This window comes from Lagopus leucura, unplaced genomic scaffold, assembly GCF_019238085.1.
Source record: "Lagopus leucura isolate 7727_CA_CO unplaced genomic scaffold, USGS_WTPT01 Super-Scaffold_806, whole genome shotgun sequence".
Classification (NCBI taxonomy): Eukaryota; Metazoa; Chordata; class Aves; order Galliformes; family Phasianidae; genus Lagopus; species Lagopus leucura.
In genome coordinates, this window is record NW_024962260.1 from 9,468,836 (window position 1) to 9,491,874 (window position 23,039).

The 23,039-nt window shown below is 43.0% G+C and overlaps 1 protein-coding gene across 2 annotated transcripts in view; it reads left to right on the forward strand.

The window, feature by feature from the left end:
- Positions 1-1,808: 1,808 nt before the first annotated feature.
- HIC2 (HIC ZBTB transcriptional repressor 2) overlaps positions 1,809-23,039 on the forward strand; it is a 70,472-nt gene continuing 49,241 nt past the window's right edge. For both annotated transcript variants that reach the window (XM_042865966.1, XM_042865967.1), the window contains exon 1: positions 1,809-1,929. The gene's annotated coding sequence lies outside the window, so the exon portion shown is untranslated. The remainder of the gene's footprint in view (positions 1,930-23,039) is intronic.

Here is a 23,039-nt window from a genome sequence, read left to right on the forward strand (position 1 = left end):
CCAACTGCCTAAACCTGCCTGAAATAACTCCAGGATTCATTTTCCCCCGTTGAGATAACATAGCACAAGGACTTCTGTGTATTTGCTTGCCCATTCCTCTCACGCAGCATGAAGCAAATGGCTACCTACACCTCCCTGGCTATTTGCAAGGCTACTTAGCTTTAAAACACAGCTGGGAGCAGCACCACTAATCTTAAATTAACTTTCCAAGTGGGGGAAGAGTCTTGAATTTTTCCTTATCTACTTCACTGGGTCTTGTGCTGACAGTCAGGTTTGCTGTTCTCACCACTGTTAAAGTGTTCTTCTCTTTATTGGGTGTACTGTGAACAAACCATCAGTCCAGACCTTTCTGATACAGCTGTTGTGATCTACCTTATCTTTATTTGCTCCTCGAGCCACTTTGGTAAGGCTGGACAAGCCATCTTCTGAAAAAAAAAAAAGAAAAAAAAAGCAACTTTGAACTCTGGAAGAGCAACTAGCAAATACCTTTACTACTGGAGACAGAGAGCTTAAGATGCAGCTGGGATACAGCTAAAGTGTATGCAAGTTGCAGAGATCTGCACAGATAGTGGCTGAGTCACTGGTCACTGGTGTTGAAGCTATTAGGGAATTCTTAAGGATGTTTAGTGGTAGGTTCACTTCACTAATTAATCACCTTGATCGGGCTACAGAGAGTTTTGATCATAGTTGGCAGTGATAGCACAGAAAAAATGAGCTATCAGCTATGAGCTTGCAGCTAATACAGTAATTTTTACACGGAACAAAGGAAGAACTCTGCATAATTACAGTAAAAATGTTTACATTCATTGCTACTGCTACTGCAGATGAACTAGCTACTGTCTTTATAACTTTGCTGGGGGAAACAGAATGAAGATACAGCCCAGATTTCTGCACAGACGTATTTTGTGGAAATGGTCAGTAAATCGAAATGATCTCAGATCACTTTGCATTTTACCAAGCAGCAGCTTGGTCTGGCAAGCTCTGCACATGATTTGTGTGGGCATCTGAGTAGCCCCTGCTTGCTCAGTGTGATTACTGAAGTGCTTGAAGTTAAGTGTGTATGAATGTCTTTGCAGAAGGAGGACACAAAATTCAAATAGTGTTTCCCCTCAACAAACTCCTAATAGGTGCATTAAAAAAAGTCAGAACAAAACTTCAGATTTCTACCAATTCTACAATTGTAAAGGCTGTGTCTTCACCTGTGCCACGGATGGCACAAAGCGCAGTCAGTCCTTAACAAACAGACAAGAGTGATAAAAAGCCAATATGCAAATTGCATTATACACCAATGTGTTTTCTTAATTTGTGTATGAGGCTCATTTAAGATTCCAGTATACGTACGAGTTATAGTCTATGCAATGTCCCTTAACATGCACTTGAGACCTCATCAGTGATGGGGGAGATAGTCTTCACAAATGCCTTTTTCATCACTCAAAAGCTCGGCAGGGCTGCTGGGTGCCGGTGGTCGTGTCTGGGCTGACTGTGTGGGTGCAGGGAAAGGGCGGCTCGGGGTGGGGGAGCCCGTGTCATTCGGTGGGAATAGCTTGCTTCCACAGCAGCAACATTCATTGCAAAAGCAGGAAATTGCTTATTATTAAATAGCTGGCAAAGGAGTGGGAGCCGATGCTGTTCCACACTGGCACAGCACTTACTTTGCTGCTTTCCCTGCCTCTCCTCATTCCGTTCTTTCTTTTTCTTCTTCCCCCTCTTTCTCTCTCTCCCCTCTCTCTCACTCCTCTTCTTTTTTTCATTTTGGCTTCTATTCAAATGTGGGTCAGGGGTGAGCGGCTCCCAACGTCACAAGCTTGCAAGATGGCGCTGGGAGGAAGGCTGTGAGATGAGGAACAGGCTGGTATAAACCGAGAGGACAGGAGAGGGAGAGGAGAGGGGCAGGGGAAGCAGAGCCGCTGCTCCAGATGCACTAAGAAGGTAACGCGGGGCGGGGGGGGCGATGGGCCGCGCGTCCCGCTCGGGCGCTGCGGGGCTCGCTGCAGCCCAGCCCTTCTGCCCGCTCTTTATTTGCAGCCCTGTTTATTTGCCCATCTTCACGGGGCCGCTCGGGAGAGCCGCCGTGGTGGCCCTTCTCTCCCTGCTCTTCGATAGCCGTGCTCAGCACGGGCGGCAGGTCTCGGGGAAAACAAAATGGGATACATGTATTTTTGCTCTCTCCTCGCCCTCTTTCCGTGCCCCGGGGCCCCTTCCCCTCGCGCTGCCCCGTTGCTTTGGGGCCGGGGCGTGCGTGCGGCGCCTCTGCCATCGTGCGGGATCGCAAATGCGGGCTATTCGGCTGCAGCGGCTAGAAACTTTCCCTCTCCTGTCGTGATATTTCTGTGTGTGTGCATGTGTGTGCGCGCACACGGGTGTGCGCTGCCCCTTCCTCGCGGTGCCGGGCTCGGGGCGGGGGCCGCAGCTGCTGCCCGCTGGGGCCGGCCGGCGTGGGAGCGAGCGGCAGCCCCGGAGCAGCCGTCTCTCCATCTCCATTCACCCTCTGCAAGTGAATCGTAATTTTTCTATCTTTTTCTTTCAAAGGGTCGGAGCTGAGCCTCGGGGTGCCGGGGGGCGTGTTTGCGCCGGGGATCCGGCCGTATTGTGGAGGAGAGGGCAGGGAAGTGGCTCCCGGGACTCGCATCGCCTCCTTCCCCCTCCTCCGTCCCTCCGCGGGGCTGAGAGGCGCCGAACCAGGCCGGCAGCCCCGGGGCACACTGCCAGCCCCTGCCCCACCGGGCACCCCAACGGGGAGCGCGGTGAACTTTTGCCCCGGCTCCCTTTTGCCCCCCTTGGCCCTTTGGGATGACGGAGCCGCCAGCTCCTTTCGCCCTGCCTGCGGCCGCTGCTCTCCGGCTTTTGTTAGAGCTCCGTCTGGGCTCAGCGCTCGGAGGCGGCAGCGCGCATCCTCCCGCGGCAAAGGGCTGGCAGGACCCTGCCCCCGGCTTTGTGCCCCCGGAGGAAATGCATGGCCTCGGCCCCGCCATGCCGGAGCAGCGCTGTCCGCCCCGCTCCAGAAACAAACAAAAAAATATATACGTATATGCCTGTGTATAAATGTAAAATAATGAATGCTCTATGCGCAAGCTGGCAATATCGCTGCGAGGCGCACACCGCTGTAGTGTAAAAGCCGGGCGGGCTGCCCGGTCCCGTGTGCGAGAGCGGAGCGTACCCAGCCGCGCTCCGCATCTCCCGGCGGTGCCAGGCTTTTTGTTTGTCTGCCTGCATGTAAAAGGAAAGCGAAGTCGGAGGGTGTGGGGGACGAGCCGGGCACCGCGGTGCCCGCAGCCCCCTGCCTGCTCCCGGCCCCTTTTGTATAGGGAGGGAGAAGTGAATTATTGACTTCTGCTTGGCCGCGGCCCAGGTGGAAGCGGGCACGGCGGTGGGCGGGCGGCTCTCGGCACGTCCCCCCCCGCTGCCCGTTATCGCGGCCGCCAGCTGCGCTGCGCCCGGCCCCGCCGCCGCTCCGTGCCCGCTGCCCGCCCTGCGGAACCCGCCGCAAACTCGGTGCCGTGTGCCGGGAGGAGCGCGACTTCGGGGTCGATAGCCGCGAGCTGGGCGAGGGTGTGCCTCTCCATAAAATGAATGAGTGATGTATGGCAGCGAGTGTCGAAGCAGGCAGCTACCGAAATCTCCCTAGATGTCGCGTAGTTAGAATAGACCTGGGAGCAGTAAGATCATCGAAAGTGCATTCTGGTAATAAGCCGTCTTTTGACCAACGCTGGTTTAAATTTGTTGTGGAATGCTGTTTATATTTGAATGGCTTCCATGTTTTTCCACAAATTAAAGGGGAAAACAATACGCAATAGTAACTTTCATTGGAAAATGTCAGAACTATGAGCAGATGTTCACTGTACTTGATAAATACAGCGTATAAACATCAGTATTTCAAGATGACTTCTTACTATTTTTTTATGACTCAGAACCATTGTATGTGCTACAGCAGCTCTGAAGAGAAAGCTGTAAATTGCTCCTTAGGATTTAACAGGAAATATACATGGAGAAAATGACATATAAATAGAAAATTGACTTATTTGCGCAACTGCAAGTGGCTTCCTTTTTGCACCTATTCAATAGCAATCTAATCCTAGAAGCAGTGGGAGCAATTATTTGCAGTGGTGCCTGACATTGTAGGTCTAATTATTTAAATCAGTTTAACTTTTGATGGTTGACCCATCAGGTCAATTCTGTGTGCCCTTTGTTGTATTTATTTAGGGGGAGAAGAAAAAAAAAAAAGGAGGGGAGGGGATGGTTCTTCGAACTTGCCACCTGCTACTGACATATCATTTTAGCTCTGGAGGAGATCAGCGTTAGGAATAAGCAGCCTCTTGCATTTGTTACTTTCCACTCTAACACGAGTAAGGGAGCCGTACATCAATGGTTTGTTCTTTCGCACTGAAAATGCATCACTTAATCGTGGCAGACTCACGTGGCTGGAGGGGTGCAAGCAGGAGGAATGGGAGAATCTGATGCTCTAGGTTTTTCTTACATGATGCTTCCTAATTATGTGAAATGCAGATGAGATGCACATACATAAAAGGGGTGACTTTTCAATGTTTGGTGGGGAGGCTTCTTCCAAGGACCTGTGTGAGCTCTAAATCTTTAGTTCATAAAGACGTAGCTGATGGCACGTGGTTGTGTCAGTGCCAAATTGTTTGGCAGAAGTCAATGTATGACAAAGGGTGGGGGAAAGAGAAAGAGAAGGTTGGCGGCCTTATTGTAGGAGGGTACATCTTCCAATTTTTCTGGTTAACTGTTTAGAACAACTAGTACAGAACCTAATGCTAGTTGGTTTGGTTGTGTCATTGAAACTCTCTAAAACAGCCACTATAATCCAAAATCTATGGTCACAGTATAAAATTTGAGGTGAACAGTAGTTCTTGCAACAGGGCTTCATGACTTCCAGCGTCTTTACAGCCCACATTAATTAAGAACTGTCAAACATAAACTGTATGCCCTGCATTCCTTGTATAGCACATGGTTATTTTTGAGCTCCTGTTACTTTGGTGATAAATGTAGTGAAACAGGATAATATTTGAAAACTGAAGCACATCTACCTTCATATCAGAACTGTTATGTGTGCTGAGTGCAGTGTTCAGCCTTCTAATTCAGGCTAAGGAATGTATCATAGCTTGAAAGACAGAAGGTATTGGTATGATGAGGTTGTCATGTTTCATCTACAGAAAGCCAGTCTTCTGGTCCCCTGCACAATTCAGACTGATGAAGTGTTTGAACAAAGCTGCAGTTCCTGACAGTATCAGTGGAAGAATTTTACCACAAAGTGGCATTTCCTATAGCAGAAAACGTGCTCTTAGAATGGAAGAGAACAGAACACATCTGTGACATAGGCACTACATCTGCTGTACAGTGACAGGCAAAGCTCAGTGGGAAGCAGGACTCTTTCAGCATCAGTGGGCATACTCGCCCTGCTGGACTGGGAGAAAAATTAACAGGGCTCAGCTGTGGGATTGCAACAACAGAGTCCTGACCCAACCATAACCATGCGGATATCTTTTAAAAATCAAGATGACTTCTCTTTTGCTTTGGTGTGGATTGAACACCAGTGATTAAACTACTACAGCTGATTAAATAGGTTTTTATCTTGCTGTAGTCTCAGGAACAAGGACAATGTATTGCAATAGCAATTTCAGACTGCTGTGCTGTAGCTCTAAGGCAAAGCAGCTGTATTGGCTTCTCTAGTGGTTTTTTTTTTTTTTTTTTTTTTTTTTTTTTTTTTTGTAATCAGCTATGGCAGTATGCTTACTCCTTTCAGAAGCAGCAGAAACAATGTTTAAAGAAAAAAGAAGATCCTGAGAGTTGAATTTTCTCGTTAGCATCTCCAGCTTCCAACAGAATGCCAATTTGAAGCTGGGTTACTTTCCTTGAAGTGTACAAGTATTACCAGCTAGCTGTCCAAACTTGTAAGTTACTCATGTGTCTTGTTAGTAATTCCTGGAAAGAAAATTCACCCTCCAGTACCGGCTCCCATGAAACAAGGAAGAAACAAAATGGTGAGGTCAATCCTGCATTTTAAGCTAATATATAAGGGATTGTTACAGTAGCTATAGGAGGGAGACTACAACATTGCAATAGCTGTACCTCTGTTGACAGGTGGGAGAAGTTTTGTTCTGCATCTGTGTTTGGATGACGGCCCAGTGCTGGCCACACACTGCAATCCAGGATTAATCCTCACATAGTGTTTTCTTTCTATATATCAAATTTCCCATTTTGTTAATAAGCACAGCCTAGCATGCACTTCAAGTCAGCTGTTCTGGAGTGGAAGCAACAGCATTTTTGCATTATTGAAATGACAGCTCTCATGCTTTCCTAGAGCCTGTATTGTATGATTAGGGCAAGGTGGAGAGTGATCCTTCTAATCACAAATCCTAAACAGGGATTTTAATTACTGATTTTATTTAATGAAAAGAGGGGGGGAATCTACTCTATCCAGGATCACATATGAACTGTATCCCATTTTCTTACATGCACAGGATACAAAAGGGTGAAAGAATGATCTTATAAGCTGGAAACTTCGAGAGGATATTTGGAAATGGGCCTGCTGCGGGAAATGGTTTTCAGCAATGGATGTCCTTCAGCGTGGGCTTTCCTTCTAATGTAGGAAGGACAAAACTGCTCAGTTCTTCTCCAGAAAACACACTTTAACATGCACAGACACCTAAGCAGGGATATGAAAGGCCCCAATCTTCAGCAGACAGTAAGGAGAATTCATAGAAGTGCAAGGAGATTCCTGCTCATAACAGACATCGGGGACTGCTTTCCTGATAAAAATGGCCTTGAGAAAGGGATATACTTGCTTACTTTGTAAAACATCCTGAGAGATCTGTGCTGGAACTAAGAACAGTAACTTTGCGTTCTTGCAGTTTTAGTTACTGGATGAATAAAGATGCCAGTGTTGTCCTCATTCAGGTTCTGGATGGAAGGCAGAAAATGTTTTGCTTCACGGTGCTGGTCTGAGGCTTTAGCTCTCCTTCAATCTCTTGGGTAAGGCATAGGGGTGGCTTTCAATAATATATCAGTTTGCCCTATACATTCCCCTCACTGAACCAAACAATATGCAAGATAAAATTATCTTCAAGTCGGTCTTTTGTCATGGGTTTGAAATGAGAGCCATGACACAACGACGGGAAAAGAAGCCTCATAGGGCAAGTGGTGTCAATACGTTCTTGATTCTGGGCTAGTCCCGTTTATTAGGGAACTGGTTTAAGGCGACAAGGGTGTACAACAGATTTCCTACTCCTAAATGTGAACTCACTTCCTATTGTGTAAGAAAGCATTCAGTATGTGGATTCAGTTTTCCAGGAGACCCATAGGAGTGTCCATAAAGACACTGTAATGTAGGACTCCAATTATCACAATTCCATAGCTGTCAAGATGCCACCAGCCAGTCTGACAGTTGGGAAGTCTTCTCTGTCCAACAAAGAACAGAATGGAATTGACAATTTGTGTTGCTAGTTTAAGCTAGGAATTGAAATTAGCCAACAAGAAACCTTGTTTTAAAGCCTGCTTGCTTGCCTGTTTGGTAGGATCTTTCTGGTTTGTGTCTATTAAAACATGTTGATGTGTAACTTAAAATAAAATTAGTAAATTTGGTATTTTTCCTGTTAGATAGGAGGATGAGGTAACGACTTGAGATGCAAACCAGAAGCAAAATTATTTTAGTGTGCTGTTTCTGATAAATGTATCAAGCAACTTCTCATATAGCATTGATTTCAATTGATGCTAAAACTGAGTATTTTGATGTGCTAAATAAAAACAATATATGAAAAATGCTTTTTTAATCAAAATACTTTTTGATGACCTAAGATTCCTCCTTATCTCACTAATTCTGTGATTCTTAATCAGCTATTTTAAATGCAAAACAAATGACATTTTCTTTGAACAAAAGGAAATTTATTATTTTCTAGCTATGCTTTTTTAATGAACTTAGTACTAGCAGTTATTAGTCTCTAACAATTAGTTTCAGTTTGGAATGAAGTTGGCTTTCCTACCCTTTCCCTAATCTCACTTGCTTCCTCCACTCTGGAAGAATAAGTTATTGAACTACAACTGAACAAAACCATCCTCTCTGTCCCTTAGCAAGAAGGTTCTGATGCAAAAGGTTAAGTGACCAGAATTTGATGAAAAAAAATATAAAGTAGTAGCTTTCTCTGCTTGGGTTTGGACTTCACTAGGAAACACAGTGTATGTGTGTGCACAGAAAACTGGCATTGTTTTGAACGTGAGCTATTTAGGAGAACGGTTGAAATTATATCAGACTTCAACTTGTGCTGCTTTTATTTCACGTTTTTTTCCCTAGCCCTGGAAGGGGGAATTGCTTTGTTATTCTTAGTTTATATTCATCCTTATAATGTATTCAGAATGGTTCTTATGTGGAACTTTTTGTATCAAACTTCTCAAGTCCTTGAAAAAGGCTCTGTGTCCATTTTCTTGGAAGCTCAGATGCTCTTTGATAATGTGATATTAATGATATGAATGTCTTCAAAGAAAAACATGGATGTCCTGGGTAGGAAAAGTATCTACCAAAGTTGTATCTGACAGATAATCCACTAAAAAATGTTAAAGAAGTGTGCATAGCCAGGACTGAAGTACCAAAATGCTAAATAAAAGGAATTTTGGCGTCAGAATGATAGCTGTCTTGTAGTTCTACAGATGGCAGCAAACTGGTATTTGGCCGAGAGTGCTTTAAAAGTGATGTAACTTAAGACTTGGGAAATGTTTTACCCTGAAAATGTAGTTTTAAGTACTTACTGTTATGAACTGAACATGTATGCATGAACCTGGTGTAGGGAACCTGCTTTGGCAGGGGGTTTGGACTTGATGATCTCTGGAGGTCCCTTCCAACCCCCACAATTCATTGATTCTGTGAATTGAACACAACAGTGGATGAACATGTGCATGCATTTAATTCTTCTGAGTGAGCTGTGGACTAGGGAACTCGGGGTTCGGTTCGTATCACTTTAAAATTTCCATGCTATGGTCATAAAGGAAGTTAAACAACTTAAGTCTTCTTCATGTTTAAAGAATGGAGGATACAATGTCCTTGGTTTGTGGTGTGTATTTATCTTATGAATGCACATCATATTTAAATGTTTGTACAATTGGGCCCTGATCTTACTAGGGACTGTAAATGCTGTCATCTTACACTTAATTCTAATTGTGCTTCAAAATGGTACAGTTGCCAAAGGGGCAATTCCTCCATGCAGTAACCATGGAGGGCAAAGAAGAACAAAGAAGATAGCTCTCCTGTCCTTCCAACAAGCTACATTTTTCTTTCTTACTGTACTTTTTCCAGCAATGCCTTCAAAATTGTCACAAAAATGAAAACACTCCAGCTATAACGTTCCCCTGCAATGAACACTGGTATTTTTTGGAAGGTCTGTTCTGCACCACCAGTCTCTTCCTGGAAGTAAATAAATCCCTCTACATAATCACTTTCAGGATGCGCTGAGCAGCAGCTTTTATTTTATTTTTGTCTTTCTTCCTTGAGTTGCGTGGTGCAGTGCCAGTGTACAGCATGATGCCACAGTCCTGGAAATTCTAGGAAAAGCACTTCCGTTTGCTCTAGGTAAAAATTATATTGGCAGCAAAACAGACTCTGCTGTTTACAAGCTGGCAGCATTCGTAAGTGAACTCAGAGTAGCTTAATGTATGCAGTTCTGCATACCCTTCCAAGATACAGAGGTGTTGGCCTGTTATTAAGGGTGGTGTCTCTGGAGAGGGAATGTCTCCAGTATTTCCCCAAGTGTGGGCTTCTTTTTAGGAGCTGCAGCCAGCTGTCTTGTCCCAGTTTTGCTAGACCTTCCAGTTTCTGTTGTTAATTTTAAGTGATGGCTGTAATTGAGAGGACTATTCACCATTATCTTAATTCTGATGATCTGTATTACCAGGACTAAAACAAGGGCTTCAGTATGTTTACCGCTGGTTTGCTATTTGGTTCTGGAAAAATAATCTCATCCCTTTGTACCTTTCCATTGTTATGTGTAAAGGCACAACAGTTTGAAGATGGGCTGAATTTCCATCAGCATTTAACAAACAGTGACTAACTGTAGTAGCCACTATGGTCTAATATTTTACCTTGCTAATGGTGCAGGAGGATTTCATGCTGAATGCTGCGCTAATCATTCAGTGACTTCTAAGTGGAACAAAAAGCACAGAAAAACAGTATGCTGTTAAACCATGCTGTTATTTAAAAGCTCTGTGGTGTATAACTAACAAAAGAAGACAGTCATAGGAGGCAAATATATTTTAAGGATTGTACCAGAACAGGGATCATTGGAATACGGAATTAAAATATTTACCTAATCAGCAAAAAGATCCTTTCCACTCTAGTATCTCACAGTGCTTTCCTAATCAGTAAACTGTGCTCTACAGTTCAGTCTCTGGTATCTTTGTGTAACAATACCATGTCCAGTTTTTTTGATACCTTTTTTATGACTTTCTGAAAGCTGTATTGAGGTTCTCTCCTAGCAGAACAATACCCATGGCCAAACAAGTAGTCACACTTTCTGTAGACACAAATGACTGATAAAGCACCCCAGTTTCTCTTGCTTCTAATGAACAAACAAAATATCCTGTTCCCTTCCAAATTTTGGGAAGCTCACTTGAAATGGAACATGGGCTATGTGACACCAGCTGTACCATCTCAAGAGACTTATCAGTAGTTTTATACCTAATACCCAGAGCATCTAATGCCAGAGGCTTGGGATGTTCTCCAGCCCTGAACTGGTTGGACAAGAAAAAGGAAAAAGAGTCCAGGTGAGTCCAAGCACGTTTCCATGTGTGTCTACTCTGACATTATTCAGAATATTTGCCTATTAGCACTCACTTCCTCCGTGGTGACACGTGGACCTGTGCTACTCTATGTTCATCTGAAGCAGCTTAGATTGCATCCTCATCAAAAAGCAAAAAACAAAAACAAACAAGCAAACCAAAGATATGTGTTTAAAAAAACGAAACAAAACAAAACACAAAAAAACCCCACCCAACACTCACCCGAGTCTTCCTGGGGCCAAACCAGCACGGCCCTTTCTGAGACGGTCAGGGAGCTGCTTTGTCACAATAGCTATGACCACCAAAAGTGGTGTGTGGGAGGCTATCTGCCAGCATTAGGTCTGCAGACTGGCTGGCTGGGGTCACGTTTTTCTAACTGAGGAAGTAGCAGCTGTCCTTTGTGACATGCAGGATGAAGGGCTTCAGGGGAAGTTACAGATTTTTTTTCCATGTGAACCACTCCATGCTGTGCTGCGCTGCTGTCCTACCCCTCTGCCTTGTCTCCATTAGGGTGCCCAAAAGGAACATTCCCAGTGGCTCAGGGAAGGCAATCTGCCCTTGCTCTCCTCACACTGCTGGAGATGGATCGACCATATTTGTTGCTTTTATTTTGGTTTTGGTTCCCAGTTTTCTTTTAAATTTTTCAAGGAAGAAAGGATATAAGCATCTGGAAGGAAGTCAGTATAGTGCCAAGATGTAGGATTTCCATAATTGAGTGCTTATGTTATAATTTTTCAACAAAATACTTGAAATTAAAGAAGTGGAGAGGTAATATGGTGGTTTTGAAATAAAATAATAAGCAGTGCAAACTGGTTGTTGGTCAGATCAGATCCTAAGGGAAAACTGTTTCTAACAGATGTAATTGTAAAGGTAATGCTACATTTGGCACCAAAAATTAGATTTAATGCTATAAATGAAGATAAAGCACACTGCAGCTGACAATATGCTTCCAGACCACGTCCCCAGCTAAGAAGCTTGCAATACAAGGCACAAATAGGTGCTGTACAGATAACTGACTGGGGTGGGGGGGAGTCAGATTCTGCAAATGCTTACTTAAGCACTTTGCTTGAACCCGGCGTGACTGCTGCAGTAAGAGCTTGCACAACTCAGCCTGAGGCACAGGGCTAGAGCCTTATAGCTGCTGGGTAAAGTAGAACTGCTTGGGGGGGTTATTTATTTTTCAAGTGGCTGGTGAGGATGGTGTTAGGTAAAAGCCTGCTTCCAACCCTGACTTGCATGCCTGCTTATTTGTTGATATTCTTAATCACCCATAATCTAGAATTGCAAAACTCCTGTAGGTACGCTAGTGATGCCTTTGCAAAGTTTTTCTAGGGAAGTAAAAAGAAAAAAGTCAAACAAAAAACCAAAACCTAACTCAGTTAAAAAAGCATACGCTTCTTTGAAAGTGCTTGGCTATCATGTTCAGTTCTGTCAGCCTGATGGGCTGAGAACATTTTGGAAAAGGTCAGAAGGCCACATTGAGTACTATGAATCCACCTCCCCAAGTTGATTTGTTGCCTGAACAATTTGAAGGGAGTGGAGCACCTGCAAATCTCCTTCTGGGGATTCCTTTAAAATGTGGGGAAGCCTCCAACAGGTGTGTGGAGCTGGCATGGCTTGGGTCTAAATGGGGAGAGGTGTGGCTGGGATAGGTCTAAACCTGCCTAAGCTGCTTCAGGGAAGAAGGAGGCTGCATGAGGTAGCTGCTCTCCGCTCCATTCCCTTCTCACCTGTAATGAGGGGATGCCTGCTTCTGCAAGGTAGTGTTCTGGAATCTGTTTCCGCAGTTCTGCAGCCTTTAGGAAAACAGGCAGCAGGACAGTATGTGACATCGGGCAAGGCAGTTGTAGCTGTTCATTCCACGTTCCCCACACCACCACCCAGGCAGCAGGCTAGCTGCAAGGGCAGATACTGACTAATTATATCTGGAAAGAAGTGGGAGGTGAGAGAGCTGATTCAGATCCGTGGGTTAAAAACTTTGACTGAGTGAATGCTTGATTAATGTATTTTCTTCTCAGATTCACTTGCTGTGAGGTCAGAGTTCTCAAAGAGAAAATGGGCAAGACCTAATGAGTCTAGTGGGGATGTATGTCACATGCTCATTGCCTCGGTGCTCCCCATGTAAAAGTCCCAGACAGACTCTGATATTCCCGTGGCAGAGAAAGCTTGTGGCTGGGGTGCCGGCTTGCATAGGGGTTTGAATCTTTCATTTTGTAATGAAGCAGTTTGTTAGCTAGCATTAAGAAGTTGTTCTTTAGATCTTCTTTGTAAAGCCTATTCTGGCTTATTTAAAAAGCTTAATGTTTAAGGAATAAACCAAGCTTTTCTTTTGGTTTCACTGAAGGTAGAGTAAATGCTTCATATGAGTAGGGAAGAATGATTATTCATAGGAAGTTGATCTCTACAGTAAATGACTGAAAAAAAAAATCCAAGTGGGAGAGTACATCACACCTACTGCGGGAAACAAGCTTTTACATTCTCTTCATCCCCCCGAAGTCTTACAGAGGAATCATCCTTCAGCTTCTCGTTAGATGATTCGATAGAAAAAAAAAATCTACCTCCTTCCCAGTCGAGATTTTAGAATGCATTTTCTCTTTAAGAACAAGTCAGCAAAGGAATCCTGTTTCATGTTAACTGCTATGAAACGTGGTGTTAACTTTTTAGCCCTATAGAGGCAGGAAAAGGGGTTTAAGATGCTGTTTCATTTTTTTTCCTTGAGTATAGAAGAATTGAGGAGCAGGATTTCGATAATAAAATTCCTTACAATACTCCCTAGACTAATCTTATTTCCACCCATATTGTTTATCTATCATGCAATTTGGTGTATGACTAACCATGATGGTCTTTAAATGCAAACTGATGCTTTAGATCCCAGTGCTGGCTTCAACTCTTAGTCCATAGAGACTGCTTATTTCAATTTATGCTTTGGTTTTATAACTTGCTGGATTCTTTACTTCCTTGAGAATTCTCAGTTGTGCACATATTTGCTTTTTTCCATCATTTCTACATATTTGCCCTACCACTGTAATCAGTTAATTCTCTGGTGTGTGCCCATTCCTACCTGTTTTCTCTATCTCTTTCCATACAGACTTTGCTCCATGTTCTGGGCTGTTATATTTATGAAGGACATCTCCTCACTTGAAGCTACTCCAAAAATTCATAGAGTCACCAAAATAGACTCAAGCTACATCCATTCAAGTGCTGATGTAGCATCTGTTCATGTACAAGAACTCCCTTTAGAATTTGATGTGTGTCCAAAAACTGTCTGCAAACATCTGTCTATTATGATACTTGCAGGAAACCTGGGACAATTGTTTTTTCCTGAATTGTATCACACTGAGATCTCAGTAAATAAGAAAGCATCACTGTAGATGCTTTTAGAGAGATGAAAAGTGAAGAACATCTACTGTGAACTCTGTGGAGAAGGACGTGGGTGACCAGGTGGGCAACAGGTTGAACATGAGCTAGCAGTGTGCCAAGAAGGTCAGTGGTGTCCTGGGGCGCATCAAGAAGAGCATGGCCAGCAGGTCAAGGGAGGTGATCCTCTCCCTCTGCTGTGCCCTGGTGAGGCCACATCTGGAATACTGTGTCCAGTTCTGGGCTTCTCAGTTCAAGAAAGACGAGGAACTTTCAGACAGAGTCCAGCAGAGGGTCACAGAGATGACTGGGAGCCTGGAGAATCTCCCATATGAGGAAAGGCTGAGACCTGGGACTGTTCATCCTGGAGAAGAAAAGACCAAGGGAGGGTCTGATCAATACTTATAAATATCTAAAGGGAAAGGGTCAGGAGGATGGGGTCAGGAGGATGAGATCAAGCTCTTTTCCGTGGTTCCCAGCGACAGGACAAACAGCAATGGGCACAAACTGGAATGCAGAAAGTTCCATCTGAACATGAGAAAAATCTTCTTAACTCTGAGGGTTACAGGTCACTGGAACAAGCTGCCCAGAGAGGTTATAGAGTATCCTTCTCTGAACGTATTCAGAACCCGCCCAGATGCCTTCCTGTGTAACCTGCTGTAGAGAACTTGCTTTAGCAGGGAGGTCGGACTACGTGATCCAACCCCTACAATTCTGTGATTCTGTGACATGCAGGAAAATCTTCTGTCAGTTCTGTTGAATGTGTCCTTCTGTTTCCTTTAGTGCACTTTTCAATGTTTGATTCATCTGGAGCAGAAGAGTCATATGATAAAATTCTAAGGAAAATTCTAGAAGAGATGAACTTGAATGTGTTGCTGCTTTGTCTTGCTAGATACCAGTGGTTAGATTGAAGCTTCTGTTTGTACAATTCCCGCTTGTTCTCAGCTTTGAACCTCCAGCCTATGTCAAAGTCCTTTTCTCCAGGACTACATGCCCTTATGTCTGAGGGGAACTTGTGACTAACGGAGGGTTTGATACCAAATACTCTAAATCCTATTGAAATGAGTAGGTTAAGAGTGCTCATTGCTAAGATCAGGCTCAACAGCCAAGATGCGATGTGCAGATGAGATTAGTCTCTGCTGCAGTTGGGTCACAAAAATGGAGAAAAGCCATGTAGTCTCACTCCCTGCCACAGATAGCACCGACTCTTCTCACTACATTATTACTTACTGTATGCCCACATGTGCACTCTTTCTCTAATATAAATATTAGAGAATAATACCAGACACAAATGTCGCTGCGTGGAATAACTGAACTCATTTATGCTTGGTGTTCAGCTACAACAGGAAAAAATAGGTTCTAGTACTTAGTGTTGAGCAGCAGATGCCAACTCATCAAGCTTTTCTGTTGCTAAAATGCTATGCCTGAATTTCTTAAATAGCGTGCGTCTATAACAGGCCCAGGGACATGACAGCACACGTGGAACACTTGAAGGGGAAGACAGAGGACATGCATTTTTCTGCAAGTTTTAACAAAGCCAGAATCTTCTATGCCTTCATGCCTTCTCTGCCACATGGCCTCAGGGGGTTTGTTTCTAAAGTCATCTGAGAGCTGCCAGTGCAAATTGAAAGCCCCAAGGGTTTCTCCAGTCATTGCAGGGGCACCCACTGCCTATAAATTTGAAAATGGAACCAAGCAACACTTTGAAAGTGAGAGGACAGTGGCATAGCGCAGTCACTGGGGAATCACTGAATAGTCAAGACTGATACAAAGTGGAACTGTACTTAAAAGAAGTAATTTGTTTAGCCAGTATGCCACTTACTATGTGCTGGTGGCTGTTGGGCCTTACATCCCAAATGGGGCAGTCCCTCTGCCACCTCTTTTACGCCTGTACATAAGACAGCTTCCCTTCAGGAGGGGACAGAGCGCAGTGGAGGAGCATGGGCAATGCGGGGCCCTTGCTCCAGCCCTTGACTGTCTGAATCGCCAGCAGACAGGGCTGCTGCAGGGCTGCTGTCACAGGCAGTTGCACCTGATGTGTAGGAGGTACCTGGCACTTCATGGATGTAGCTACCCATTGATTTTTGTGGAATTGATTTATAGAGCTGTTTAATGGAATTGATTATTTTTACAACTTTTTTTCCCATCTTAAAGACCATTGTTTTTCTTCAGTGATGGCTACAAGTTTGTGTTTACATACTCATATACTCATGCATCCACAGTCCCGACCGTGCTCCTATACACCCTGCAAAAGAAAGTTTCAATCTCAAATGCCATCCTAAATTTTAATAACCATATTTGATGTATGGCCTTGAATAAATTAAGTGTGCTAGAACTTGCAATGTGAAATCCTAGCAGTGGGTATAACCACAAAGCAATGTTCTATTAAGCCAGTGACTGTCAAGAATGTCTATTGTGGTTGTGTCTGGGTTACAAGTGGCTCCCTTTGGTTTAATGTAGGTGGATATTTTTATTCTGCCTGGCTTGTGAACAAGGGGGTGAAAATTCAGAATTTACCTATGAGAAGTGTAAGACTGTGCTGAGTTTTCTTTACAAGCCTACAGGTAGGAACCGCATTTTTATCCTAAACCCAGTATTTTTATTGTACTTAATTTATTTCATTGATATTTGCTCCTAAGTGGCTTGCATTAAGAAAATATGATATCATGTGCTTAGAGGAACACTATGAGATCTAACTAAAGATCATCATTCTTTGTTAATGTTCTGCACCTTGCAGGTCAGTTCTGCCAATAAGCTTAGCTTTCCACAAATTTCTGTTATGCTTTTGGGATTAATTCTTTCTTCCTTGCTTTCTCTCTTTTTTTCAAGAGGCACAAAATAATTTATGCAGGGTCCTAGCTCTGTGTGAGAATCCTAAGTGGATATTGCATCACCCAAACTTGCAGATCAGAGAGACTTAAAATTGTCCACTGCAGGGTTAGGATACTGCTAACAGCTGCCTGTCAGTATACAGTGAAATACCCAGTCTCTGACATAGCCATCATTCAAGTCATACAAGGTATTAATAATGCAAATATATCTCCTTGAATGGCAATGTGAAACAAACATTACATCAACAATCACAGTTTGTGTGATCTCGGTGTGAAATTTAGCTAAGCAATCTGGCAGCTGTATGTAATATTAACTGGAACTTCCAAGTGACAGTCTGATGTAGCCCTAAGCACAGTACATTTTGGTAATCTAGTTTCACCAGATAAGTGACAGAGATAGTACCAGCCAACACCCTATTTGAATAGAAAAGCTCTCAGCTTCATGACTACATATCAAAACTCCCATCCTTGCCCAACTATCATTTATAGCCATCTAGAAACTGTTGGGAATCCATCATGGTCACATCTACTGTGCATTTAACTTATACTGGGAGTTTAACAGGATGGCCAAGAATAATATAGTTAGCATGCTGAATGTGCAACTGCTGTAGAAGTGGGTTGTACATGTGAACAAAGCTTAGGAGGAAAACATAGATGGTAAGTGCGCGATGCAAAGCAGATAATAGCAATTTATCCAGTTGTCTTATATCTACAAGTCAATCCCACATAGCATTAGTTTTGGAAAAGAACTCCAAATGTAAGCAAATTGTCCCAACCCAACTTTTAAACTGGTAAAAGGACTTGAATTCGCATGCAAGATAATATAAGCGCTTTTGCAAAACATGATGTTTAAATGTGGCTTGCTTAGAGAGGCTTCCAATAGCAACAAACCTTAACCATGTGTCTCAGAAGACAGCTAAGACTTTACTCAACATTTTAGTGATCCTAAATGGCAGTCTTTGAGAGGGAAAACAGTATCATTCCATTGGAAATCAAACCTGCAGCAGTTGAATTATATTACAGTTTTACAGATGTGTTTTATATACTGCAGCCACATGTAAACTAGACATTGTTTTCTTGGAATTATACTAGTGATTTGAAGTCTCTCTGACAGATGTGTATGTTTTTTTCTCTAAACATCACATGCCCTAAGCAATTAGGTGGAGTTAAAATCTACGAAGGCAACTGCTCTTATCTGTCTTGCCCTATGCCAAGTCTTTGCCTTCCAGTCTCTGCTGGGAAATAGTAGAAATTCCAGGCGTTCTTTGGAAGGGAGAGGGTTAAGTTTAGAGAAGGGTATCTTGTCTTTCACCACCACTGGGGTAGAAAGATTTTAGCTGTGCCTTCTCCCTGGAGGTGCTTCATTATGGATGTGATAATATGGCCTTGGCATGTCCTTGTGAGATTGCCTGGATGTATTAAATATATTGCACAGATCCTTCCTTCTCAGATGGACAGATTCTGTCATTATGATTCTCAGGGCATCAGAAGAACCATTTACATAAGAATATGAGATTTTGTAGTTAGTGGTACACATAAACTGGTCTATAGCAAAGACTTTACACAAAAGTGCTGCTTTAGGGACTGCAAAGCCCTAAAGATTTCACTAGGTGCTGTACAACACCATCTCTTCCCTGAAAGAGGACAGGATAGACAAAAAGCGAGAAAGGAAGCAGAGCTGTGAATAGCTGCATTAAGAAGCCAAGGTTGTGTGACAGATGGGAAGGACTAGGAAGAGAACCTAAATTCCTTGTGTTCCAGTTTACTTTACTACCAGTACAGGCTACTGTTATCATAGCACTCTCTTTTCCATCCTTATTATTCCAACTAAATTAACTTTCCTTGCCTCAAGGACTGACACAATCCCTGTGTAGTCTTATGGTATATGTTAGGTATTCCAGGGAACTGGAACAACAAGCACACTAACAAGTTACTGCACACTGACTAATCACTGCTTACTCTCAGTATGCGTGTCTATAGCTCATGGCAGTGGAAGGTAACCAGATAAGACAGCTTTGTGCCCAGGACAATGACAGCCAGGCAAACAGAAGCTGCCTCTGGTTTTGCACGGCTACATGTCAGACTTGCTAATTCTGGAGATGCTTGCCTTCTGTTTTGGTCCCTGATGCTTCCCACAACAAGGGTAAAACAAGACAGTGCTAATGTCATATGAATCTGCTCTAATTCTGTTTTTGGGCTTGCATGTGCATATTACCTGAGCTGTAGCCAGCTTTCTGATTAAGGTGTGATGTTGTAAGCTGTTCTGGACTCTTTATCTTCCAAAATGCAACATCATTGACTTGCACAGAGTGGATCCACTTTTTGTGTGTCTCCCTTGAGACTAAGTTATATTGAGATTAAATGAATAACTTCTTACCAACCCATACTCAGCCCTGGGTCCATAGGATGGTTTTCAGAAAGGTCTTGTGGTTGTCTACTCTAATCTTAGTTTGAAGTTCTTGCCAGACTCCTGTCTTACCAAGCATTTGAGGAATTGCATTTATTGTAGTGCCTGCACTAAGAAAGCTATGAGACGGAAACAAATATTCCTGCTCCAGATGGTGGTAAGCAGGAGCAAACAGTTACTTTCTGTGTGTTGCCTTGCTAAACTTAAAGACTTCCTTGAATTAAATGATGCAATAGCAAATTTTTCCCAAAAAATAAAATGCTTGTAATCAGATAATGGCTGCTCTGGTTCTAGCAGTAACATGGCATTGAATATCTCTTGATTTGGCTTCCACAGTTCAGGGGTGAGGGGAACTGGAATGGTGTTTACTGAGCCAATAAACTTCTCACTAAACATAATTCATAGGCTCTAGCTGGCTAACAACCAGGACTTCAATGCACTAACAGTTGCCCTTATACATTTTAACACAAAGCTTTATTTGAAGTGAAAACTTCAAGAAAAATAAACTTTACTAGCCTCTAATATTATTCACCTCTGTAAGCCATGGGAGTTCTCATATCTAAGGAGTGTATTTTAAAATTTCTTTTGCAGTCTAAATGTTAAAAGACTGCTTGCTCCAGAGATTGCCTCAGCATCATTTTTTGTTTGTTTATTTTGAAACATACAGGAAGCCATAAGTTTCTTTTAAAACAGCACTGTCCAGGGATTTTTTTTCCTTCTATATTCATTAAAGCTTAAAAGGAGTTTCTGCTGACCAATTGAGTGGTCTATGCAGTCAGCATTTCTTCAGTTAAAAGAACATGGTGAAGGGCTGAAACAAAGTTCTCTTAACATGCCAGTTTTGAAATTATTTCCATGACTTTTCTTATAGTTTTATATTTCCTCCTGAGAGCAGAGATCTTCATCTGAGCAAGTTTATTTAAACACTTGCTATGTTATGAAGCAGGATTTCCATTCCTCTCCTCACAACTGACGACCTGTGCTTTTGCAGGTTCATTCAAGGAGTTCTCCTTGGTGCGCTACAGAGCTTAAGATTTGGAATGGTTTCAGATCTTCATCCTTTCTCTGTTTAGAGAAGAGTACTGTGTGCCATGTTTATTTAGTTTCTAATGAATGTGATTTAAATTCTTAAAGAATCCTTACTGTGGGTGAGTGGTATTTTTGCCCTCTGGTGCAATGGTAACTTGTACTGCCAGCCATGCAGTTTATTTTTAAGGTCTGAGAATCAGTTAATTTAGATTTCTGCTAATGGTTTTACCTTGTCCTGGAGACCTTGCCAGTTTGTCCTTTGGCTTCTTCTTTGGACTGATGGAGAAGCAACTGCCTGCCTCCTGTCAGATACTTTGAAGTCTGTAGATGAAAGATACCGTATGAATACAAAGTACTTGCCAATTAAAGTCAGTAAGTTATTTTGCTTGTACCTTGATGAAAAAAAACTTTCATGGAGGCTTATTATGATCAGATTTGCTTGTGCACCAGTAGTTACTTCCCTCTTACTTAAGTCTTATGGAGTATCGTGTTGACCACCTCTGAGAAACATAAAGAGAGTTTAAATAACACAAAATAAAAGATTACTAAAAGAAATTTCTCATCACGTGATACCTTAAGATGATACTGAGTAATATTTTGAAAAGGAAAGAACGCAACAACTATGCACCCAGTCATGAAAAGTTCCTGCTAATCAGTATCTCTTCTGTCTTCCAGGCATTATTTTCTGATGCAGAGCCAAAACCCATTCTATCAATGCATAGAAAAGTTCTATTACTATACAGTGATTTGATAAGATTATAGAATTAGCATTTTAGTCCACTGATGCAGACCTCTACTGTCCAAAGCCAACATTAAGTTATTAAATCAATTCTCGTATTTGTTACTTTAGTAAGCTAAAATAGCACTATTTAGATAACACTTGTCTAAACTTAGGTAAGTCATTCATCTGTACCTTAACCACACTCTTCTGCTTTTAAAAACAAGCATAAATTCACTAGGTAGGTGTAGGCTTTGAGCTTCTTGGCTTTTTTTTTGTTATTTAGTGTGGCAAGGTCTTCCCTGTTGGCTATTTGTGTCTTGTCTGTTTAGCTCTGCTTTCTGTGCAGCAGATTGGCAGTGAAGAAATGAGGGCTCCAGTTGATAAATGCAGCATCAGCAACAGCTGCTGCTGCTTTCAAGAAGACTATCTGTGAAGTAAGTTACAAGTGAGATAGTGCTTGGGCAGCTAATCTGCATAGACATCTATCAGCAATTCTTGCTAACACACAGATTGAGAGACCTGGATTTGAAAGTTAAACTGGCAGAAAGCCAAAATCAACAGAGAGAATTATTTTCTCTCTGTCAGAATGGTGGGTTTAAGTTTTCTCAGACTACAGTTGTCTTGGGGGACTTGGGAGCCTTCTGCCTCCTACACATTCTAGGAAGAGTGGACCTTGCAAAATGCCCATTTCGAGTATATATGCTATCCCAAGCCTCTAGCTATAGCCTGATACAAGCATTTATTATACGATTTTACTGGAAATGTGATGGTTTACTCAGAGGTTGCACAGAATAGGTTTCGTAGGTAAACTCTGATGGACTCTTTTTAGCACAAATTATACAGAACAGTGAGTGATCTAGCCTGATGTGGAGGCACAATTGTGTCCAGTGAGATCCGAAATATTGCATTCTATATTAACTTGGGCTGCAGATCAGTTTTGCTCTGGCCCCTTGTTTTGTAAAACATTTACTTATATGAGAACATCCTGCTTCTTGTATGCATGAAGACCAGGATGAGAGCCGAACCCTGCACAAAGAACTCTTTGAAGACATAAAGGGCCATGCCCTGTTGCTGCATGCTTCCAGTGTAATGCTGTCGTGAGGGTACAGGGCCAGATGGAGAGGAAAAGCTATTTAATGGAGCTATGTGTTATTGGAACTTGCCATCTAACATTCCCTGCTTTCCTCAGTGTGTTCTCCCCCTTCCAGGGTGGAATGAAGTAATTGCCATACCAGTAAGAAGCCATGATCTGTCTATCTAGTCTGGCATCCTCTCTCCAAGACAGGCAAGCACCAGATGCTTGAGGGAAAGGTACAACTTCTAAAACAAACAACCAAGGAATAACTTGCCCATAAAGGAAGTTAGTGGTTGGCTTATGCCCTAAGGCAGAAGAGTTTTTAGCCTTTACATGAATCTTATATGTTAGCTGGGTTAATTTCCTTCATGTACAACATATTTGCAGTTAATCCATTCTTGTTGACTCCTGACTCCCTGAATCTTGAACTGGGGATTGAGGAGCCCCACAGGTCAGCTGCACCAGTGTACTCCAGTGGCTCTGTCTTGAACTTTCTGTGGGTCAGGGAAGATGACGTGTCGTATTGCTCCTCAGTGCATCACTGCCATTGTTGTCTACAGACCAGCAATCACTCCAGGCAGCTGTCATTCATACCTCCTCTCCTCTCCTCTCCTCTCCTCTCCTCTCCTCTCCTCTCCTCTCCTCTCCTCTCCTCTCCTCTCCTCTCCTCTCCTCTCCTCTCCTCTCCTCTCCTCTCCTCTCCTCTCCTCTCCTCTCCTCTCCTCTCCTCTCCTCTCCTCTCCTCTCCTCTCCTCTCCTCTCCTCTCCTCTCCTCTCCTCTCCTCTCCTCTCCTCTCCTCTCCTCTCCTCTCCTCTCCTCTCCTCTCCTCTCCTCTCCTCTCC